The sequence below is a fragment of the Amphiura filiformis genome, chromosome 3 (genome assembly GCF_039555335.1).
Source record: "Amphiura filiformis chromosome 3, Afil_fr2py, whole genome shotgun sequence".
NCBI classification, from domain to species: Eukaryota; Metazoa; Echinodermata; class Ophiuroidea; order Amphilepidida; family Amphiuridae; genus Amphiura; species Amphiura filiformis.
The window spans coordinates 7,934,245-7,958,557 of NC_092630.1; the positions used below are offsets into that span (position 1 = coordinate 7,934,245).

The 24,313-nt window shown below is 36.8% G+C and overlaps 1 protein-coding gene across 2 annotated transcripts in view; it reads left to right on the forward strand.

The window, feature by feature from the left end:
• Positions 1 to 19,481: 19,481 nt before the first annotated feature.
• LOC140147956 (protrudin-like) overlaps positions 19,482 to 24,313 on the forward strand; it is a 47,909-nt gene continuing 43,077 nt past the window's right edge. For both annotated transcript variants that reach the window (XR_011858424.1, XM_072169748.1), the window contains exons 1-2: positions 19,482 to 19,572; positions 22,793 to 23,106. The gene's annotated coding sequence lies outside the window, so the exon portion shown is untranslated. The remainder of the gene's footprint in view (positions 19,573 to 22,792; positions 23,107 to 24,313) is intronic.

Below are 24,313 nucleotides of genomic sequence, written 5' to 3' on the forward strand. Positions count from 1 at the left end.
TCTTTAGTAAGTTATTTAGCAATGCCAAAAGCTACTTTTGAGTCACACTTACATCTTTCCATTTCCACACACTTCCTTTCGATGTAGGTTCTTTTGTCCCCCTTAACACTTTGTTTAAGCGTGCCCACTCTTCCTTTCCTCCATCTGCCTTTGCTCTCTTCCTGTCATCAGCTTGGTCTAAGGTCTGCTGAGAGATCTATACGGCTGTTTCCGTTTCTTCTTTCTGGGGGCTACGCTGTGCTCTGGACTGCTTCTTTCATGTCTTCCCACAATTCATTTGGGGTCTGCTCCTCTTCATTAACTTTCAGTAACTCGTCAAACTTGTTCTTCACATCTACTGAATATTGAGTGGGAATATTGTCAACATCATACCTGGTAGGTACATCGTAGATAGGTCAAACCTCAGGGTCAAACTATACTTTTTCTTAATCCTAATAATGAGAGCAATACGATTAGATGTATTTTTAAAAATCCAAATGGCGTATTCGCCCAATTTTTAAATTGGGAGTCCTGCATAAGTGGCCATTTTGGATAATGCAAATTACCATTTTTTTGTCTTTTTTGGATATGTTGTCCAAGAGAGTGTTTCGAGTCACTAACTAGCAAGCAAACTTTTTTCCAAAAAACAAAACAAAAAAAACCCGTACCTGTGCATCTCTCTCAGTGGCGTAGCCAGGTTTTTGGAGTCTTTTTGGAACCTGGGGGAGGGGGGGGGGGGTCACAATGGAAATATTTTTGCCGACGGAAAGGAAGTTGTCAATTTCTTGGCCCAAATTTTCTTTTGGCCAAAGCCTGTTGTGTACCGACGACCTAACATGTACCACGGGAGATGTACCGACGGACGGTCCATAATGAGCGGGGGCCTCCCCCACCCCGTCTCACTGGCTACACTACAACCGTTCATCACGTAATATTACAGCCCGCCTGCGCGGGTATAACAATCGCTACTTACTTGCGATTTGTAGTATAAATTCAGCTTGAGCAGTGTTCAATAATCATACAGGGTGTATCAAAATGGTTGGTACCCATCAGGTTTTGGGTGTTTATTGGCAAGTCCGCTTCTTCAATTAATATGCAACATTGGATCCTCCTGAAATGCCCAGGATTTATAGTTTTATGACCTGTCACAAGTTATTATAACATTCATCTATAAATCAGGTAGTTCCTTTGTGGCAGTCTTGTCTACAATCACTGGAACTGATGGGTACCAATCATTTTGATATAGCCTGTAATATCGTTAATATCTGGGTTTCTACACGTACGCTTAGCGCGAGAGCTGGCATCGACTTATATTATCGTCTGGCGTTCTATTATTTTCTTACAATACAGGCTAATTTGTGTTGCTGTTGATTACTAAACTTCAAATTTTACGGCATTTTAGAGTCTTGAGAAAACATTTAAAATCTCAGTTTAATGACCACTTATTGAGGTTTAGACAAGTAATTTACATGGGAGCGGCAAGATTATTTTAAAAAGAAATATAGCTTGGAATTGAATTGTGTGGCCTGAGTGAAAGCGAAATCGGTATAATCAACGACAAATGAGAGGGAGGAGAAAAGGACTATATTCCTGCTGAGGTGCAAGAAATACAGTTGGTAAGTTTTCACATTTATCTTTTCTAATTTACTTTTTACTCGTATGAGACTTGAACCCATGACCTCAGGGTTCGACTGATTCCATTTAGGTGTAAGTCGGGACTTGTGTAAACGTTACAACCATGCTAGAAAATCAAGTTTGAAAAAAAAAATCAATAATTTCTACATTATAAGATGATACATTTAGGGTTTAATTACTCCACTCTACTGACGTGTTCGGTTTGTAACTAACAGCAAACAATACACCAAAAAGTAAATTTAATAATTTTATATTAGGGGCTCGGATAGCAACGTTTGAACTGTATTTTTGTGGGATTCAGACACATCAAATCGCATTCTGAATACGAGGAATATCAAATATCAAATAATTTTTAATTTTTTTGAAATTCGCGATACCAATTTATTAAAACTTGATATGTTTAACATTTAACAGTCCTCGAAGTAAACTTTATAAATCTGACTCTGGGATAGACTTTGGCTGTGTTGACACTATGGAAAATATATTCTTTCACATTCCTAAGAGATGGTAGTCCACTCAAAGCATTTATCGTCTGATGATTGCCTTTTAGGCATGAAACTCAGAGTAACGACTACCTATTCTGGTAGGTCTGTTCTTTGAATTTTTAAATCTAATGATGTACTTTAAGTATAGCTGGGAGGAAAAGACGTCCATCATTTGAAAATTTTTGACTTTTCGTATTGAAGATATACATTTTCCCGAAAAAAGACCTAAAGAAATTTGTACAAATAATGTGCATTTGTGTCACTAAAATATCAAAAAGTCGGATATTTTTACCACTCAGCATGGTCTTAGATATATTTTGTATACGTTGTAAAAATATTATGGAACAAAGTATTTGTTTCTTGTAAATACAATCCAACGGGGGCTGTGTCAGTCTTTTTTTGTTATCAGTCTTATTTTTGGGGCGCCCTCTACGGAGGCGGCCCACAATATAGGCATGCGTTTGTGAGAAGCTTCTAATTTCACTCTTACTAGATTTACTCCGCAATTGTTTTGCTAAAATTATGCCCTTGCTGAGAAATAAAACCACAATATGCATGATGTGCTTGGATTTTATTTTATTATTGTTTTCTGTTATGCACAGGATAAAATGGTGTGCGTATATTCTTTGTTTAAAAGACAAAATTAATGGATTTGTAAAAACACCAAATAAATCGAGACCTTTGACCTTTGTAACCACTTTGACCTTTGTAATCAGTTTACCGCCTCTTAGAACCCGATAGACGGTGACCAACACTATGGACTACAATAGCCTAATCTGAATGGCATAGTCCAATAACCTCAAATAAACAATCATAGTGCAAAATTTGACCTAACTTGCAGAGTATGAGTTTTTGTACCCAAAGTTTCAAAGTCAGGCATCTTATCAAGATCAAGATAGTGATAGTGACATAACAATTAACATGCTTATCTTACCAAGGTCTTATCTATCTGCATGGGGTAATTGGAAATTATGGTGTAGCCTATTTGTTTTAATTAAGGATGAAACAACTGGCTCCTTTTGCATGGAAATTAGAACAAATTACTATACAAGCTGTATCAAAAGTTTGGTACCCAGCAGTTTTGATAGTAATTGAAAAGCCTGGTTCTTCCAAATGCAATATCAGGTCCCCTTAAAATGATAAAATGATCAGACCATAAATCTTTTGTGACTGTTTATGACATTAATCAACAAATTATGCGGATCCTAGATGTGTCGAGGATGTTATGTTTATGAACAAAACGTTACGTTTGTATTTTCAACATTGTTAATCATTGCTACGTGTATGTTAACAAATGAAAGTTCTGTAATTATTTTAATTCTTCAATGCTAAGTTAGTAAGTATTCTTTTGGATATCATCAAATTGTAAATCTCTAGTCAGATTTTCAGCGTGTTAACAACTATGTATCAAAGATGTTACGTTCATATACAAAACATTAACGTTCTTATCTTGTAAACATTGTATACCCATATAGCTACTTTTATGAAGAATGAATGTTCTGTAATTGTCTTTTATCCTTCATCGCTATTAGATTTTCAGTGTATTAGCAAGTAGATGATGTATATGTATCACAGACGTTATGATGTATATGCCATGGAATTCACCATATCACGTCCAAGCTCACATAATTTGGGCGCCCCATTCCTTTTTTAAAGGAATTTTTATTAAACCTTGAGCCGCAGCTATCTCCCAAGCTAGCTATACCGCATATTATTCCTTATGATTATATCGATCCGCAGCACTATAAACACAGACAGAGAAATCTAAAAACATCTTTGTTTTTGAATTAATTCGCTTTTCACTCAAATCTACCGTTTACTAAACTTAAAATAGCATATTTTTCTTGAGATTAGTATATACCTAGTAATATAAATTTATATCAGGTATACTAGTCTCAGATGTTTTCTTATTTATCTTGACGGAAATTTCTATCGCCTAAACAAGAACTGTGTTTGTATGTAAATAAAAAAATTCCCTTTAAAATGGAAAGCCAGCCTCAATGTAGAAGAGGTCTTGTAATTAGTTTGGGTCACCGTGAATGGCGGTTTTTAGGATCACGCTTAATTCCATGATACATGACAGTCCACCAAACCATCAATGATGAGAATATGCACACTGCAACAGCAAAAAACATTAACTCCTATAACTTCTGTAAACTCTTTAACTCATTACTCCAAATTGTTCTGTCTTTTTGTCTTTTATGCTTTTTACCCATGTATAAACTCACCTTACATGCATATTTTATTTTAAAATGATTTTATAATAATTCGCAATGTATAGTTTACTATATAGTAGATAGTGGCAAGCACATTATAAAGGACTGATTACTCATATACAATCTTCACTTTTAAACTGTATTTTTCTGAATGTGTTGATTGTTAGTCCGAAACTCCTGCGAAGCTATGGACATGGCATCTTACCTATACTCCATTTTATAATAGTCTGCATTGTGTGTTTTCTCAGTCTTCAATCATTTTGTTGAATGTAATTTTATGGATCAAATAAAAAAGATAGAATTGGCTGCACTTTCGAAAGAAAGGAAGATTTCCAAAACTACAATTCAAGTGAGATGGTTATAACCAAGTTCAGTGAATAGATTAAGCAGATTTATACTACAAATCAATTGGCAATTTTTGCTTGACAATTTAATTTACTAATATTTTGTCCATCTCATCGGAGGACTTCTGCATATCTGAGCAAAAGCAAAAATGCACAAAAAACCCTTAAAAATATACTAGTCCACTCCAAATTTGAGAGACAAGCTTAAGACATGCAATTGTATTTATAAGATTGGCTGCCAAAACTGCGATCTCAGCAAAAGCGGACGTAAAACCTAGCGCAAAGAACGATCGCAAGATTGAGGACAAGAGCAAGCTTGGTAGTGTTCCCTTATGTGAATGAAATTTCTTAATGAGAATTTTCAAGAAGCACAAAAGTCGACACCGCAATGAAACCACATCAAACCCTTAAAAATATACTAGTCCATCCCAAAGATAAGAGGGACAAGCAAAAGATAGGCAATTGTATATACGAGATCGGCTGCCAAATCTGCGATCTCAGCTATGTTGGTAAGACCTCTCCCATGTTCGGGATTAGGCTTGTGTAATATAAAGCGAAAGTTAAGAAAACAAAACGAGAATAAGTTTACTTGGTCAGAACGCATGGCATCCGAGCACGAACAAACTAAGACAGCCATACTAACCCAGCGAACTAAGTAGAATAATTTTCTAAGCCAGCCATATCTAATCATGTCGTCAATATTGAGGACTTTATAATACGTGAGCTTACGTGGCAGGGAGCATGTCAGGAACTCTAAAGAAGTACATTAAAGGAGGATTTCGTGATCCTAGCATCCTCTTTTTATGGCATTTTTCAGCACATATCCACGAAAAAGCCTATTCCCAACATTTCAGTTGATTCCGATTTTGCGTTTGTGAGTTATGCATGATTATGTGTATACACTGCTCCATAGACAATGCGTTGTAATTTCGTTCTGGTGCACCAGAACGAAATTCAAATTTCACGATATCTTTGCAAAACGAATTAATCTGCAAGAAATATTTTGTACATAAACATTATGTAGCCAGAGGTTTCCAGTGATATAAAAATCTCAACTTTTTTGAGAAAAGTGGGGGATGAGGCTGTGGATCACGAAATGCCCCTTTAAGCAATGGAGATCAGAAAGAGGGGGATAAATACCATGAATAGAGAGGAAGGCACTTATTTCCTAAGTCACGTATATACGACCCACCTTTGAAGACTGGAAAAGAACCTGCTCACAACCAATCAATTTACCTAGAAAGTGGATCCAGATGCTCAGATCTGATTAAGTCCTCCGATATTAGATGGACGGAATATTAGTAAGTAAAAACTTACTGGTTTTGTCAAGCAAAATTGCTAATTGATATTAACTAAGTTGTCTGATGTCGTATGTAGAATCCAGAAATCGCCACAGTCGAAACCAAAAGTTGTCAAATTTGATATACGCGCCCCCATGCCATTCCGAAGTTCGCAGATCTGTTTCTGAATTTTTTTCTGTAAAAATGTTGAAATCGGTCCTTTTTCATGCTTATGTTTGTGATTTCCATTTGTATGCTTGATGATCATATAGCTTCATATATTATCTTTATATTTAAAAACAGGTAGGCTATATTCAATACAGTGACAACACGGTCAACATTACGGCAACGATGGTATAATAAGTCAGTGGAAAAGGTAGATAGACTCAACAATATGTCGAAAGTACCCTTAGGTTAATTTTCCAATCGTCAGAAGGAGTTTGATTTGAAGCTGTATATTTCTGAATGGTGAACATCTCAATCTATTTATCGGCATCGGTTTATCTATACCACATTGATTAACTGAATCATTGGCCAAACCCAAGAAGTCCCAAGCTAGCTCAAGCTTCTCTCCAGCATTCATTCGCATCACTTAAAGTAAATTTCAAACTTGATACGCGGAAATAATATCTCCCGCTAGCTTTAGAGCTGGAAGAAAGATCATCTCAACAATCCGTTCTTAATCAATAACTGATCACGTAGGCCTATTCTTTCTGGGCCATGCTTTACTATCGTGTGAATCAAAATCAACTCAATGAAAAGTCATCGGTCCGCGTGAACAGCGAAATAACCTCTCTAGCCTAATGAGCTGAAGCCAAGTAGGACCAATCTTAAATAAACTCGCTCGGATTTTGTGATCAAACACAATAACCGAGTTGACATGAATAGTATTTTATAACAATATATTGTCTTATCAAGAAAATCAGTGAAATTTAGCAAAGTTGTCACGACTTACATTGTGGAGGTTGGTGGCCTGCGACCAGCATCCACTGGTCCAATAGAGGTTCTGTACTTTGTTAACGACTATTGTTAAGTTCTCATCGTGCACACACCATATTGATGGGCCAGGTTGTGATTTACACGTCACCTCTATTGGACCAGGTGAGCCATTAATTCTGTCCCGGTTTCTGTGAAATAGAATAGGTTTAGTAAGCATTAAACACAATGTAATATGTTTTGAATTTGCAATACATTCAAGAATAACTTCAAAATGGGAATTTTGAGTATATTCCGAATCAAAATTGTTCGTATTCTTGTTCTCCTTATCTTTTTCAATCTGGTGTTTCATGTCATTGCTGAGTTGCAAGTTGTTCCTCTCTGGCATTCCCCTCTCTGGTGCTCTCTCACCAAGGATAAACGACAAACAATTGATGAAACCACGTTTACTTTCAATGGAGATCCAGTCAAAACTTGTAGCGTGCAATTAACAACATCAAAAGGAACTGGAATTTTGTTACGCGTACTTCAAGGAATACCGTCTGATACATTTATGTATGTGGAAAAACAAGGAGATCTTTTGGATTGTCATGGTAAATATGTGGTTGTTGCAGCAAATGAATCCTGTTCAATTGTGTTTCCCCACAGTGAACTCCAGCTGAATCTGCATGGTAATACTAGAGTCCTTATAAATAATATACCAATAAACAAGTCTCTGTCTTTGTGCTCAGAAAGTGATAGTGAAAAACAACAGGTTATTTCAGAAGAAGACACAAAGCATTGTGATACAACTGAATTCAACCACACTATTTTCTGTTTGCCGTTGTCTGGCTATATGTGTTCTTTTGACCTTCCATCTGATTGCAATGCTACTGTTGGTAACAGATACGTAGAATTCACGTGTCACAGCCCCCAGATTAGTCATAGAGCTTTAGTCATTTATCCAGATGATTTCACCACATTAGACCTGTCGGGACAAACTATAGTGGAAGTCTCCCGAAATGCTTTCAGCAGCCTGCCACGTCTGGAGAGGATTGATATCAGTTGGAACAGAATATCCAGACTCCATTCCCAGTCGTTTATTGGTTTAAAATTCCTATCACATCTGTATTTAGACTATAATAACCTGGACACAATAGATATTGATTTATTTCAAGATTTACCGCAACTTGTTTTACTGGTATTAGATGGTAACCAAATTAGTTCACTTGATGACAAGATGTTTCGTGGGACAACTAGGCTGACTACCTTAGCTGTTGCCAACAACGACCTTACACTTTTGCCAAGTGGGTTGTTCAAAAGATTGATATACATAAAAGAGTTGTACCTCTATGGAAATCGTATCATTTCATTAGACGATGATTTGTTCAATAGAACGCATAAACTAACTTTACTGACTTTGTTCAACAACAACTTGACCATTTTACCAAAAGGGTTGTTCAAAGAATTGATAAACCTGGAAGAGTTGCACCTCTATGCAAATCGTATCATTTCATTAGACGATGATTTGTTCAATAGAACGCATAAACTGGCTTTACTGACTCTGTTTAACAACAACTTGACCATTTTACCAAAAGGGTTGTTCAAAGGATTGATCAACATTGAAACGTTGAACATATCTAGAAATCAACTCATTTCATTAGATGCGAAATTGTTCAATGAAACAAGTAAGCTGGCCCGCCTGTCTCTGTCTGACAACAACCTGACAGTTTTACCGAAAGGGTTGTTCAAAGGTTTGATGAACCTTGAAGCGCTGGACCTCACTCGAAATCAGATCATTTCGTTAGATGATGATTTATTCAATGGAACGAGTAAGCTGACCACCATGTCTCTGGGTGACAACAGCCTAACCATTTTACCAAAAGGGTTATTCAAAGGTTTAAAAAACCTTTTATTGTTGACACTCGCTGTAAATCAGATCATTTCATTAGATGATGATTTATTCAATGAAACAAGTAAGCTTACTTTCCTGTATCTGATTAACAATAATCTGACCGTTTTACCAAAAGGGTTACTCAAAGGATTGATAGACCTGGAATTTTTGCGCCTCGATGGAAATCGTATCATTTCATTAGATACGGAATTGTTAAATGAAACTAGTAAGCTGGTTTTCCTCTCTCTGTCTGACAACAACCTGATAATTTTACCGAAATCTTTGTTCCAAGGGTTGAGTAAGCTCACTTTCCTATCTTTGTTTAACAACAACTTGACCGTTTTACCAAAAGGGTTACTCAAAGGATTGATAAACCTAAAAGAGTTGGACCTCCATGGAAATCGTATCATTTCATTAGATGCGGAATTGTTCGACGAAACTAGTGAGCTGATTTTCCTGTCTCTGTCTTATAACAACTTGACCTTTTTACCGAAAGAGTTATTCAAAGGTTTGATAAACATGGTAGAGTTAAAACTCTCTGACAATGACCTGACCGTTTTACCAAAAGGGTTGTTCAAAGGATTGATAAACCTAGAAGAGTTGGATCTCCATGGAAATGATATCATTTCATTAGATGCGAAGTTGTTCAATGAAACTAGTAAGCTTACTGAACTGCATCTTGATGACAACAACTTGACCGTTTTACCAAAACGTTTGTTCAATGGTTTGATAAACATTGAAGCGTTGAACATATCTGGAAATCAACTAATTTCATTAGATGCGCAGTTGTTCAATGAAACGAGTACGCTCACTTCCCTGTTTCTGTCTAACAACAACCTGACTGTTTTACCAAAAGGGTTGTTCAAAGGGTTGCCAAACCTTGAAATGTTGTACCTTGATGAAAATGAAATAAGTTCATTAGCTGCGAAGTTGTTTAATGAAACTAGTAAGCTGACTAATCTGTATCTTGATGGCAACAATCTGACTGTTTTACCGCAAGGGTTGTTCAAAGGTTTGATAAACCTAGAGAAGCTGGCCCTCTATGAAAACCAAATCATTTCATTAGACGATGATTTGTTCAATAGAACGCATAAACTGACTCATCTGGGTCTGTTTAACAACAAGTTGACTGTTTTAGCAAAAGGGTTGTTCAAAAGAATGACAAACCTTGTAGACTTAGAACTCTCTGGAAATCAAATAATTTCATTAGACAATGGTTTGTTCAATAGAACGCATAAGCTGATCAGCATGTCTCTGGTTAACAACAGCTTGATAGTTTTAGCAAAAGGGTTGTTCAAAGGATTGATAAACCTTTTATGGTTAGAACTCTCTAGAAATCAAATTAATTCATTAGACGATGATTTGCTCAATGAAACGTATAGTCTGACTTTACTCTCCATGTCTGAAAACAACCTGACCGTTTTACCAAAACGGTTGTTCAAAGGTTTAATAAACATTGAAGAGTTGGACATCTCTGGAAATCAACTAGTTTCATTAGATGCGGAGCTATTCAATGAAACGAGTAAGCTTACTTACTTGTCTCTGTTTGAAAACAACCTGACCGTTTTACCAAAAACGTTGTTCAAAGGGTTGATAAACCTTAAAGAGTTGATTCTCTCCGGAAATCAAATCGTTTCATTGGATGATGATTTGTTCAATAGCACGCGTAAGCTGTTTAAATTGCATCTTGATGGCAACAACCTAACCGGTTTACCGAAACTGTTGTTCAAACGTTTGACAAATCTTGAACAGTTAGACCTCTCTGAAAATCAACTAATTTCATTAGATGGAGATTTGTTCAATGATTCAAGTAAGTTAACTTTACTCATTCTGGGTAACAACAACCTGACCCATCTACCAAAAGGATTGTTCAAACGGTTGATAAACCTTAAAGGGTTGAACATCTCCGGAAATCAAATCATTTCATTGGATGTTGATATGTTCAATAGAACGCGTAAGCTGACTGCCCTACATCTGGACGACAACAACCTTACAGTTTTGCTAAAAGGGTGGTTGAAAGGTTTGATAAACCTGGTTAACTTAACACTAGATGGAAATCATATAATTTCAATAGATAGAGATTTGTTCGATGTAACGAATAAGCTGACTCTCCTGCATCTTAGCGGTAACAACCTGACCATGTTACCGAATTTGGTGTTTAAAGGTTTAATAAACCTTGAAGTGTTACACCTCTCTGAAAATCAAATCATTTCATTAGATGGAGATTTGTTCAATGACACTACTAATCTGATTACATTGATTCTCAGCTGGAACAAATTGAAACAATTGCCAAAGCAAATGTTCCGCGGGCTTCATAAGCTCCGTCAGTTAGAACTCTCAGGCAACGAACTGATATCAGTAGATGACCAACTGTTTCAGGATTTGAACTTGCATGTTTTGACTCTAGCACATAATAGATTAATAACAGTGACACATGATATATTTCGGAAGCTTGTTAACTTGGAAGGTCTATCTTTGGAAAACAATACATTAACTGATTTATATCCCAAAACATTTAAAGGATTGAAAAAATTGCAAGCTTTGACACTCTCCAATAATCAGCTGCATGTTTTGGATTCCCAACTATTTAAAGATACAATAAACATCCGTTATCTGTTCTTGAGAGGTAACCAGTTGACAAATATTCCGAATATTACCTATTTAAAGCAACTTGCTTTCTTTGACTTGCGAGACAACAAACTGACTATGATAGATAAGAATACGTTTATTGGTCTACCAAAGCATTCAGAAATTTTGGTAAGCCAAACTGAAATATGTGAATGTTATATACCAAGTGACATTAATTGTGCAGCTTTGGAGGTGAGATCCCCATATTTGACATGCGATAGATTATTGTCTAATAGGGTGATCATGAGCATGATGTGGTTTATTGGTGTGAACGCCCTAGCTGGAAATATGTTTGTTTTAAGCAGGAAAAAAACAAAAAACGAAAAAGGTAAAATTCAAACATTCATGCTTACCAATCTGGCGCTGTCTGATTCACTCATGGGCATGTATATGCTAGTTATCGCATCCGCTGATATTTATTTTGGCGAATCTTTTCCAATGCATGCTGAGTCCTGGAGAAGCAGTATTACCTGCAGAATTGCGGGAGCAATCTCAATAGCATCCAGTGAAGCTTCTGTTTTCTTTGTGACATTGATAAGCATTGACCGGTTCATGAACATTCGATTTCCTTACTCTGATCGCAAGTTGAGAAAAAGTCATCAGCTTTAGTAGCTTCATTTCTTTGGCTGATTTCTCTGGCACTAGGCTTTGCTCCATCTGTTTTATCCGGGGAAAATTATAAATTTTACGAAAACTCTCACGTGTGTATCGGACTTCCTCTGGTTAGAATTGAAAGATTTGACAAGAATTCATCAGCCATTTTAGAGTATTCTCAAAAAGCCAAATATCATTATGTAAAGTATGTTGTTGATTCTGAATCTCTTGGCCATGTTCCCGGTTTGTATTATGCGTCGGCACTATTTCTAGGTCTTAATGGCATCTGCTGTATTATTATACTGGTGTGTTATGTAGAGATTGTGCGATCTGTTAAGAAGTCATCAAAACAAGCAGGACGTGAACTAGATATGAAACACCAGCTAAAAATGACGGCCAAAGTCTCTGCCATCATTCTTACAGATTTCTTTTGCTGGGCACCAGTTATTATGCTTGGGATATTGGTGCAGAGTGGGGTAATGACCCTGCCCGCTTCAGTATTCGCATGGTCTGTTGCAGTTATTGTACCCATTAATTCTGCCATCAACCCGTATTTGTACACCATTGCGGCACTTGTCAGCGACTATCGCAAACAACGTAAAACTGCCCAACTTGAAAACAGCAGAGATCCATCTCGACCATGGGATCAGAAGCCTTTACGACAAACACCTCCCGGTGGAAATCTAGAAAAGACAAAAACATTGTCCATAAACTAGCCGGTAATTCTAAAGACATAGAGCTATACATACTATATCTAGTGGTCAGCAAAAGCGTGGTAGTGGTCAACATCCTTTAGAAGAGGATGCGTTGCCTAATTAATCCACAAAAGTCGGGGCAAACGTATAATATAACGGATATGATCACCAAGAGCTATTCATCATGTGAGGCTATTTATCATACTCTATAACATAATATCTTACCACCAGGGCTGGTCATCTGGTCTGTCTTGCTGTTTTGGTCATTGTTGTGACCATTCAAACGCACTAGTAGGCTGGCTGTCCTAAATTTAGTGTTGTTCGACATGGTGATTACAATTAATACATCATTATAACGATTTCATTACATGAGTGTTGTGACACAGTGATTAAAATTAAGATATCTTTTTAATGATTTCATTACATTAAGGTTTGATAACAGTTTGGTATATCTTTGGTATAAATCATAATAATCACCATACAACGTATCCGAAAGCAGTATAGTACTAGACGTAGACGCAAGCTTTCATGCGGGAAATATAAACACACTCGAAATAGTCGTGCTCTTTTTATGAGATATATGGCACCAAAGACTACAGCTGTTCCGAAATCAGCCAGGAACTCTGTTTCCAGACGAAAATTTCAATGTTGTCTCAATGGATTCAAAGTAATAATAGCGTCAAGAGACTCACATAGAGGAATACGACATCTATCGTAAACCAATCTGCATTCTGTTGCCTGCAAAAGCCGACGATCAGAAATAAATTTTAAAAGGAGCATGTCCGGATATCTGCTCATTTTTGCAGGGAATCCGCCATGCTAGTTGGATTCCTTGCATCATTTCCTTTCTGAAAATGTATTCTGTTATATACTTTATATATATTATTTTTAAAGATACAATACAAAACAATCTCTATATTTGCCACTCTGTGTTGTGATTGGCACTTACATAAGGTATCGCTTTGTATAGTGCCCTGCTATTCAGCAAACCGGCCAATACCTGACCTTGTTATATGGTTGATTGGGTAGTGTGATCTGTTATAAAGCACATAGATGTATTAATTTTAATCACTGTGTCAAACAACACTAAATGTAATGAAATCATTATAATTATGCATAAATTGTAATCACCATGTCGAATAACACTAAATGTAATGAAATCGTTATAATGATGTATACTTGTAATCAGCATGTGGAACTTAACAATAACACTTAATGTAATGAAATCATTCATTAAAAAGATATATTAATATTATTCACTGTGTCACAACACTAAATGTAATGAAATCATTATAATTATGCATAAATTGTAATCACCATGTCGAATAACACTAAATGTAATGAAATCGTTATAATAATGTATTAATTGTCATCACCATGTCAAACAACACTAAATGTAATGAAATCGTTATAATGATGTATTACTTGTAATCACCATGTCAAACAACACTAAATGTAATGAATTTGTTATAATTATGTATCCATTGTAGTCAGTACGTGGAACAACACTAAATGTAATGAAATCGTTAGAAGTATTTTGTGCAAAGTTGGTCAAATGATCTGAATAACGAGGTATTACTAACAAAGAATGAACATGACCATAATTGAGAACCGATATAATCATGTATTAATTGTAATCCCCGTGTCAAACAACACTAGTGAAATCGTAATAATGATGTATACATGTATATATATATTAATTGAGGTATTAAGAATGAACATATTCATGACATTGAGATTGTAATGAAATCGTTATAATAATTACTACGTAAAACAACACTAAATGTAATGAAATTGTTATAATAATATATCCATTGTAATCATCATTTGTAACAACACTAAATGTAATAAAATCGTTATTGTGATGTTCCCTGAGTAATTTAATTATTCATTGAAATCGGGTTGAAATCCGGGGGGTATCAAAAACTTTATGTTCCCAGGAATTTTGAGGTGGTGGGTCTTTTGGAGCTGCGAACCGAGCTGTGAACAAGTAAAATGGGGCCTTTTGGATATGAAGAATGAGAAATTTGGGGGTCTTTTAGAGCTGAAATTATTAGAATCAAGGGTCTTTCGGAGCTCTATTTTCGGAGCTGCGAAATCCAAAACGAGGGTCTTTCCGGGGAGCATACCCGTATGGTCATTTGTGTTAAGAGCCCCCCCCTCGGGTTGAAATTTGGTTGAAATTAGGTTGGTATCAGGTTGTAGATCAACACGCAAATGTGAAACCGGGTTGAAATTTGGTTGAAATTAAGTTGATATCATGTTGATGTCAGGTTGTATAGATCAACACGCAAATTTGAAACTGGGTTGAAACTAGGTTATAATGTTGATGTTAGGTTATAGATCAACGCGCAATGTTGAAATCGGGTTGAAATTTGGTTGAAACTTAGGTTGATATTGTGTTCATATCAGGTTGTATACAACACGCATGTTGAAATCAGGTTGAAATCGGGTTGAAATTGGGTTGAAATTAGGTTGGTTTTAGGTTGTAGATATTATGTTCATTAGGTTGTATATCAACATCATCATCATCAGTCGGCTGCGGAGCAGGCGACTACAAGCTTTCTCCAACTAATGCGATCTTGGGCAAGCGAAACAATTTTGTTTGGCTGCAGCATCCCTTCAGTATCTCCCAGGAGGTGCTGGACATACTGTAAGTACAGTGTGCGCGGCCGTCCCGGTTTCCTCTTCCCATGTGGTGGAATATAAAGCGCATATTCTTTCACAGGCTCGCCATCTTCAAGACGCAGTATATGGCCGAGAAATTTGAGTTGATGAATCTTGACTCTGGCAACCAGTGGAGTGGTGTTGGTCAGGTTGTAGATGGTTTCGTTTGGAATCCGATCCACACGCTTGATGTTTAACATGACTCTGTAGCAAGATGTTGCAAATGCATTGATCTTGTTTTCCATGTCCTTGGTAATTACCCATGACTCGCACCCGTACAGAAAGACAGTAACACACGTTGTCTGAAACAGCTTGATTTTTGTTTCGATTGGCAGGGACGGGCTTCTCCAAAGGCGTTCCAGTTTCCAGAAAGCTGCCCAGGCTAGTGCTTTTCTTCTTTTTAGGTCTCCAACACTAGAGCCCATCTTGGAACCCAAATACCTGAAGTCTGTGACATGGTTGATGGTACTACCATAGACTTCAAGTGCTGGTTGGGCGTTACAGTTTGCAGTCATATATTCTGTCTTAGGTGCGCTGATTACAAGGCCTAGATCTGCTGCTGCAGTTGCAGTCCTAGTAAGCTGTGACTGGGCCCGGTCTATGGAAGATTCCAGCAGGGCAATATCATCAGCAAAAATCCAGGTCATTCAGCATCTTGGCAGGATACCTGCTTGACCGACGTGGGTAGGTAACAATTCCAGCGTCAATTCCAGAAGTTGATTTCATCAGAAGGTAGTCTACCAGGATAATAAACAGGAATGGTGCCAACACATCACCCTGAAGCACTCCGGTTGTTACTTGGAAAGGCTCTGAGATACTGCCATCTACCATAACGGCACTATTGGAGTCTTTGTAGAGCACCTGGATGGCATTGACCACAACCTTTGGTATTCCATAATGCCGCAGCACTGAAAACATGACGGACCTGTTGATGGAGTCGAAGGCTTTTTTGAAGTCCATGAAAAGTGACTGTTAAGGGAAGTTGGTACTCCTTGAAGCCTTCCATGATCCTCCTCAAAATGTGTATTTGCTGAGCACAGCTGCGACCAGATCTAAAGCCAGCCTGGTTGCTTCTCAGTAAAGGATCAATGTGGGGTCGGATCCTGTTCAGAAGGATCTTGTTGTACACTTTTGCGACAATGGACATAAGCGAAATACCACGGTAGTTTGTCATGAGAGAGAGGTCACCTTTCTTTGGTAGAGGAATGATAACATTCGTAACCCATTGACGTGGTGGTGTCAGCGTTGAGAATACTTCCATACAGAATTCGAGAATCATATCAATCATGCTATCCCCTCCTCCCTGAAGTGCTTCTGCAGTTATAGCACAGTCCAATCCTGCTGCCTTGTTGGTCTTCATGGCTGCCTTGTTGGTATATCAACAAGCATGTTGAAATCATGAAATTGGGTTGAAATTAGGTTGATATCAACACGCAATGTTGAAATCTGGTTAAAATTAGGTTGATATTATGTTGATATCAGGTTGTATATAAACGCGCAATGTTGAAATCGGGTTGAAATTAGGTTTATATCATGTTGATATCAGGTTGTATATAAACGCGCAATGTTGAAATCGGGTTGAAATTAGGTTGATATCATGTTATCAGGTTGTATATAATGTTGAAATCGGGTTGAAATTTGGTTGAAAGTAGAATAACGTCATACCTTTCCCAGTTATAAAATCCGATGAGCAAATATTATTACACCTATTTCAGCTCCTATAAAGCTTAGAGGTTATTATGTGAATTTTCAAGGAGAACTCACCATTTATCAGTTGCTCCAATTTTCAAAAGTTGAGGCAAATTTGTTTACCTATATCGCTATGAGGTTGAGAAAAAGAATAGGTTGCACTATCTGCGATGTCTAGAGTATGTTACACAGCAAATCCTTTTGAGGTTGAATTTTCAAGGAGAACTCACTGACACAAAAGAACGTCATACCCTTCCCCATTTATTAATCCGCGGCGCGAAATGCAAAAATGCGCCTTGATTAATCTATGTTAAAGTTCCAATGAAGCTGCCCTTTGGAGGTTATAATATTTTTTTTATTTTTCACGGAGGACACACACAAAAAATGCCTCTTTCCCTTAATCCTCAGGCCCACTTGCCCACAATAATAAAAATGCGCAACGGATTTATTATACGCCTAATAATTTACAGCTCCCATTTGGACTCTGACACTTCAGTTTTTTGTGGATATAGACAATCCGCTGCTTACCGTCTATTTCTAATCCGGGTTCTCTGTTACGGACGAAATTATCGATGATATGAGACCACTCCTGTGCCATATTACACAGGGGCTATTTTATCGTGCCTCATGGCAGTTTGTGCAGTGAGATTAAAAATCCGTGCAGCGCGAAGTCCGTGCTTAAAATTCAATAAAGTCAATGTTGTGTTTTATTATAGCGCCTACCGTATCGCGTATGATCACAATTAGGTATTAGAGAGCTTGCGAAATGGCGTTACTTTAACTTTAACTTTAACGTCTAGAGGATTATAGAGGATTATGTATTCAAAACCACCGTGGTTTTGAATACATAATCCTCTATAATCCTCTAGACGTTAAAGTTAAAGTTAAAGTAACGCCATTTCGCAAGCTCTCTAATGTCAAAGTTAACACTTCACCCATTTTCTTTTGTTTCTCGTCAACCTAGCCTACTCTAGAAATAATTTGCGAACTCTCCATATAGTTATTTTCAAAATTCCGTTTTAGTACACGATAGTAAGCCCTAAAAATGTACTTGTAGGCCTACAGGTTTTAGGTACTGAAGTTGTAACAAAATCCGAGATTTTGAATCAAACATGAAACGACGTTTAGGCCTAAAGGTGGGTAACCTGATTGACAACCTCGGGCCACGTACTTTACCTCATCAAAATGCTGATTTGTATCAGATGAAAGCTCGTATTTTTAATTCTCATAGTATATAAAACATATTGAAATTGGTCGTTCCAAATCGGTATATTTCCGAAGATATCATCAAAAAACTGTCGAATTAGTCTTAAATGTGTATACCACATTTGAGACTAATTCTGCCGTTTTTTGATGATATCTTCGGAAATACACCGAGTTGTAACTTCTAATTTCAATATATTTATCATGCTGTATAAGTGTCGGTAATTCCATTAGGAATTAGTCATCACATTTACAAAAAATATTTACTTATTACTTGCATAAGTGCTTGAAAGGGATGGCATTTTATGTATAATGTTATACGTAAGTTTTAAAGAATTTGATTTTCCAAAATCAGGTCACCTTCCTTTAATTATCACCTTCCTTTAATTATTACAATGGAACTATTAGTTGAACGCATGTACGCGATGTTCATAACACAGTATGTACACCATATGCAACACGATCATGATAACAGACCCCTACCAATGGAGTGGCTCGCATTGGCAACATAATGCGCTGTTGTATATATTTAGTGCAATTTTTTGTATTGTCTCATCTGTTTGTGCCCAAATTTAAAGAAGACATATCTGACAGTGAAACTTAACAATTTGTGCGGAAAAAAATACAATTCTATGTTATTGTGACTTAAGGGGTCGAATATTACCTTTTGACGGCGTTTTCACATAATTTTTGCGGCTGAGAGAACATCTGACATATCGAATTGCATTCTGAATACGATACGAGGAATGTCCTCTGATATCAAATAGGCCTAATTTTGATTTTTTTTTAAATTCGCGATAGGCCCCCGGGGATAGGCCTATTAGGCCTATAATAAGCCTAGGCCTAATACAAATTATGACAATTGAAAATTTGATATTTTTAAAATTTTTGATATCTAACAGTCCTCGAAGCAAACTTAATAAAATCTAATGATATGTATTTAAAGTGTAGGCCTAGGCCTATGTAGGATGAAAAGCTGACGATCAATTGAAAATTGTTTTGGTGTTTTGGTAAAAAAAATCCATATCTCCAATACAAAAGGTCAAAATTTTCAATTGATCGTCAGCTTTTCAACATTTTATAAAGTTTACTTCGAAGTGTTAAATATCAAAACTTAAAAATATCGAAATTTACTTTGCCCCCCCCGAAAAAAAAATCCTGGCGCCGCCACTGTCAACAGCCTGAGCTCCCACCTGAGCTCCCACAAAATTTACGTGAAAACGCCGCTTCTTTCCATATGTACTCAGGCTGTTACCGGGTGCCTGAATTGCGTATATTTATACTGGAAAAATGATTGATCTTACAACAAAAACAAAACATTGCAGCTCTCCGAAAATGAAATAGAAAGGTAGGAATTCAGTTTATTTACTTCGAAGTATGATAAGTGCAAGATTTTGTTAGTTGTTTGACGGAAGAAATCAGGGGAATTTGCCTAACTTTTAAAGGGTTTGACGGGTTCATATTAAGAATTTTCAGGGTTAAATTTGTGGACCAAACAAAAGCAACAACTAAAAAATTATTATAGTAAATTATAGTTAAGCTTATTTAGTTTTAAGTTTAAGCTTACCTCTTTAAATAACTTTCATTTTTGATTACTTCCGTGTTCCGAGCTGTGCGTCAAGCGTACACACAGAAGAGATAAATAATTACGCTGATTAGCTGATCAACACCCTTGGCAACAAGTCGGTTGCCCCATGTTAGTTATCGCGGGCACGGCGAGTAGTAGCCCGAAACATCATGGCATGGCCCTGTTCCTTCCTCACTAGGGCCATGAATGCAGTGTTTGAAATATACCTCAAAAAGTTACAGGCCAGCGGGGCTTGACCTTAAAAAGTTACCAGCCAGCCGGGCCAGCAACTAGATGCCAGTCAGAAAAGTTACCGGCCAGGCCAAAACGTTACAGGCCAATGGCTGGCTTACCGGCCCTATTTGAATGCTGCATGAATGCCCTCACGAGGCTACGTGCGTAAAAAGGGGCACCGTGAACTCACGTCAGCGGTGATGATGTTACACTGACGGCATCTATTTATAGGAAGAATTCAAAACACGCGACGATAACAGTCACAAGTCTGGTCTTTTACATCCTCAAAATTGTGCTCAAAATTTACTGAACATGCACCAAATATGTTTTGTTTAAGTCTCATCTTCACGTGAGGAATGGTAGGAAGTGGTATTTATGAGAAAAATTGGTATTTTATGCATACCCTGGACCAGATATGCTCAGGAGTCTCAGACCTTCGTACGGAGAAGGACAGTGGAAATCGTAGTCACGGAGGTGTGAGTACCTCGGGCTAGGCGAGTAGTAGGCAGTGGTAGGCAACCTTGACCATGTTGACCTTGTCACTTCTTTTTCTATGGGATCACAAAATTCACCAGCGCTCAGTGCATACCTGGACCACAGATGTGATAACAAATTTAAATTAAGTACAAGAAAGCTATACCGGTACATTGTTCTATGTCCAACATAAGATAAGACTGTTACCATATGCTACGGGTTGCTCGAGAAGTCTAGCCAAGAATTTGTTCACTGATAGCTTCACATTCTAGGCTAAAGACCATTGCATTCAAAATCTAGTTGGACTCGCTGTAAAGCATGACACCATGTAAAGCAATGGAAGTTCAGAAGTAAACACAGTCGATCACGACAGGCGATCGCATAAAAAAGGTTACATGTAGATTTTGAAAATAATCTAAGGTAATTTAAACAAATATAATTATAAATGTTCTTTTCATGACATTAATGTACCTTCTACTATAGAAAAATTATATAATTCTTGTACATCGTGGAACATTCAACTACGCTTGTTACTCTGCGACTAATGCTATTAATACATGAGCGTACAACGCTACTCTACGCGTCCATATTAGCGACATGTTATCTGCGTACAACAGCTTACGACGCACAGCCACACAAAGACAGACCTGCCAACCATTCCGATTTAGTCGGATTCGTTCCGATTTTTGAGGTCAAAGGTCACAAAAATCAGAAAAATCCGATTTTTGATAATGCAAAAAAAAAACAAAAACAAATTTTTTTTTAATTTTTCAAAGTTTTTGGCGACTTTGGAGAACCACTGGACCTATTCTGAAGTGATAGGATCATATTCATAAGGATCATTCACAGTTAATTAAAAAAAAAATTACAGTTTGTTATTTTTAATTAAGCAAACCATTAACCAATATTTACCTCTTCATGTAGCACATATAATGCATGGAAAACCAATGCATCTATAATATGTGATACATGAAGAGGTAAACACTAGTTAATGGTTTACATATTAAGGATAACAAACTGTAATTTGTTCGTAATTTTTTTTCAAATTACCTGTGAATGATCCTAGCACTTCAGAATAGGTCCAGTGGTTCTCTAAAGATGCCAAAAACTTTGAAATTTTTTTTTTTTTTTTAATTAAAAAAAAATTATTAAAAAAAAATTTTTTTAAATATTTTCCAACCTTGAATAACAGGTAATTTAGGGTCTATAACTTTTTTCCAAAGTTTTGTTTCGCTTCTTGCTTCACTCTAATTAGACACTGACCTTAGTTCCAAAGGTTGGCAAGTATGCGCTGTTACCGTGGGCGAGTGCTTCACGCCCACCCTGTACAGATTTTTATTTTTACAATGTTGGCAGGTATGCAAAGAGTACAGGAATGTACAGGAATTAAATAATTTTTCTATAGTATCCCTGCGAATGTCAAGTTCACAACTTTCGTATTTAACCCACATTCCACACATTCCTGAGCAAGCTGTTTACGTTCATAATGCACCACGAGGTTCATTACCACCGTCACAGCCACCATACTTTTGGCAGGGCATGGCTGATACAGTATTTTAATATTCTGATGAACAGAGTTTAGTCCGAAATGTACAATATTCTAACAGCAGCTATTTCAACCCAATAAAGCATAAAATTATGCAAAAGATTATTATTAATTTTACCATGTTGATGACAGGAGATGCAGCGTGCAGAAATGCCTTTTTCTCTAATGACCATCTTCCTTTATTTGTTACCACCAATAGTCTAGAAGCTCTAAAACTGATCTTGATTTTCTGTGTGCAATATTTATTTTTTCAATTTACTTCTTTTGTGCAATAAGTTGAACCATGAGAAAAATAAAAAGTAATAAAGAAAAAATATGCAAACAAAGGTGTGCTTTTGTTCAACTTTCGTTGTGCGATATTTTGATGGTTAGCCACTCTTGACACCCCTGTCATCTTGCCATCATAAGTTATGTTGCTTTTAAGATGTGGAGTTGAAACTTAAGGGACAATTTCAGGAAGGATGAATAAATAATATCTGAAAAAAAAGGCATTGTTATGTAGAGCCATCACAAAATGCGGTTCATTTTCTACATATGCCCATTCCCAACCTAATATGGGACACCTTGTAGTTACTTTCTGCTGAAGCGGTTTGTAATATATCGGATACATTGGTACGGCCAATCTGAACCCCATTTCCGTGTTTATGCTGTGTACACTCTCAAAATATAAACAAGTGCCGTTCTTCTCTCCCAGGAAATGTAAGCTTGATTCTTAGTTTGTTTTTTTCAATTCTCTTTTCTTTTCAGGTCTCCACATTGAAGCCAAATTGATGTCACAAGAAGATGGAGAATTGGCTATAAATTGAGCCTGAGATTGCATCTCTAGCCAATAGGATAATTATCATACTTTTAATCTATGATGCATTTAATGTGATAGCAGATCAGAAGTTGATGTGCAATCACAATGTGTAGTAGTCGTACAGCAGAGTCAGTAGAGAAGCCTACAGCTGGGCGCCCTCTTCTCAGTACAACATTGGCAATCTGGTTGAACTTGTTCATAGGTTACAGAATCTCTTATTCCCTCTGCTTGTATTACATCAGCTGATTGTTTTCATTGTAAGGTAAGGGTGCCATCAAAACGCTACCACACAAATAACATTATTTTAATGTCCTAAAAATGAAAGTGCTTGTGTTAGGAGGCTGACCCCCTCCCTCCCTCCCTATTTCTAACGCAAGTGTGAAATTTTGAAAATTCCTAATGCAAAAGATCAACTTTGACCAATTTTTGAACTAGTTTTTACAAACGTAATGGCCTTTTTGACCCCCGACCCCCTAATGAAAGGACTTTCATAGGACATAAGGTTGTGTGTCATGAATTGGGGGCCAAATGCGTTACATGCTCAAAATTAGAAAAATAATCACGCTTTCACACAAAAATGATTGTAATTCATCTCATGTTTGTCAGAAACCTACAATTTTTATATCATCATAAAGCTGCAAGTGTAAGGAAGACAATTGTTCAACTTTTAAGTTGATATACAGGGTGCCACAAATATTATATAGGGTGGAAAAGTTACATTTTCGTTCAAAAAGTAAAAAAATTGGTTCCTCTCTTACTCACTAACATAAACACCTGTTCTGTTAAAACCTTTTTAGATGTGCTAATAACATTGTAGGCTCTCAAAAACAGCAAACTTGTAAGGATGAGTTATGTAGCCTAACTGAGATACAGGGTGTTCAAAAGTCGTACATAAATTTTTATGATTTTTATGACATTATCAATCAAAACTTTTTTCCTTCATGTCATACACAAAAACCAATGGCATATTTGAATTCCTCATCAAATTTCCTTCTAAAAAATATTAACTTTGACAGAAGTAGGGTAACTTCTTCAAGAAATATGACATCCAGAACATTTCGGAGCACAAATGCATGCTTAGTACAGTAACGTATAGGAAAAGCCTAGAACCCATGACACAGAATGCAGCACATTAACAACAAATTAAACCAGCTTGGAGCAAAATTGGTCAAGTTACCTACTAGACATAAATACCAAAACAATGGTACATAATTCATCCTAATACCTTGCTGGGTTATGAAGTTACAGTAAAAAATAAATTTGAGAGGCACTGAAAATCAATATTCCCTATACTATAACACACGCCTCAACCATAGGCACCTCAACCGTAGGCACCACCACCCCTGACTTTGCATCATTTGAATTGCAATATCTCAAAAAGTAAATACAGTGTGAAGTTTTTACTTTCCACAGTTTTAGGTAGATAAATTAGCAACAAAATGAGACCATTTCTAGTACAGTAGCCCTCT